The sequence below is a fragment of the Bison bison genome, unplaced genomic scaffold (genome assembly GCF_000754665.1).
Source record: "Bison bison bison isolate TAMUID 2011002044 unplaced genomic scaffold, Bison_UMD1.0 scf7180017864035, whole genome shotgun sequence".
In the NCBI taxonomy this organism is placed as follows: Eukaryota; Metazoa; Chordata; class Mammalia; order Artiodactyla; family Bovidae; genus Bison; species Bison bison.
Genome location: NW_011494607.1, coordinates 6,848,789 through 6,850,196, shown reverse-complemented (window position 1 = coordinate 6,850,196; position 1,408 = coordinate 6,848,789).

Genomic DNA, 1,408 nt, shown 5'->3' with positions numbered 1-1,408 from the left:
GTGAGTCATAGAGGATCCTGCTGTGATGTATGTCAGAGAGTGTTTTGCCTATGTTCTCCTCTAGGAGTTTTATAGTTTCTGGTCTTACATTGAGATCTTTAATCCATTTTGAGTTTATTTTTGTATATGGTGTTAGAAAGTGTTCTAGTTTCATTCTTTTACAAGTGGTTGACCAGATTTCCCAGCACCACTTGTTAAAGAGATTGTCTTTAATCCATTGTATATTCTTGCCTCCTTTGTCAAAGATAAGGTGTCCATATGTGCGTGGATTTATCTCTGGGCTTTCTATTTTGTTCCATTGATCTATATTTCTGTCTTTGTGCCAGTACCATACTGTCTTGATGACTGTGGCTTTGTAGTAGAGCCTGAAGTCAGGTAGGTTGATTCCTCCAGTTCCATTTTTCTTTCTCAAGATCGCTTTGGCTATTCGAGGTTTTTTGTATTTCCATACAAATTGTGAAATTATTTGTTCTAGCTCTGTGAAGAATACCGTTGGTAGCTTGATAGGGATTGCATTGAATCTATAAATTGCTTTGGGTAGTATACTCATTTTCACAATATTGATTCTTCCAATCCATGAACATGGTATATTTCTCCATCTATTAGTGTCCTCTCTGATTTCTTTCACCAGTGTTTTATAGTTTTCTATATATAGGTCTTTAGTTTCTTTAGGTAGATATATTCCTAAGTATTTTATTCTTTTCGTTGCAATGGTGAATGGAATTGTTTCCTTAATTTCTCTTTCTGTTTTCTCATTATTAGTGTATAGGAATGCAAGAGATTTCTGTGTGTTGATTTTATATCCTGTAACTTTACTATAATCATTGATTAGTTCTAGTAATTTTCTGGTGGAGTCTTTAGGGTTTTCTATGTAGAGGATCATGTCATCTGCAAATAGTGAGACTTTTACTTCTTCTTTTCCAATTTGGATTCCTTTTATTTCTTTTTCTGCTCTGATTGCTGTGGCCAAAACTTCCAAAACTATGTAGAATAGTAATGGTGAAAGTGGGCACCCTTGTCTTGTTCCTGACTTTAGAGGAAATGCTTTCAATCTTTCACCATTGAGGATAATGTTTGCTGTGGGTTTGTCATATATAGCTTTTATTATGTTGAGGTATGTTCCTTCTATTCCTGCTTTCTGGAGAGTTTTTATCATAAATGGGTGTTGAATTTTGTCAAAGGCTTTCTCTGCATCTATTGAGATAATCATATGGTTTTTATTTTTCAATTTGTTAATGTGGTGTATTACATTGATTGATTTGTGGATATTGAAGAATCCTTGCATCCCTGGGATAAAGCCCACTTGGTCATGGTGTATGATCTTTTTAATGTGTTGTTGGATTCTGATTGCTAGAATTTTGTTTAGGATTTTTGCATCTATGTTCATCAGTGATATTGGCCTGTAGTT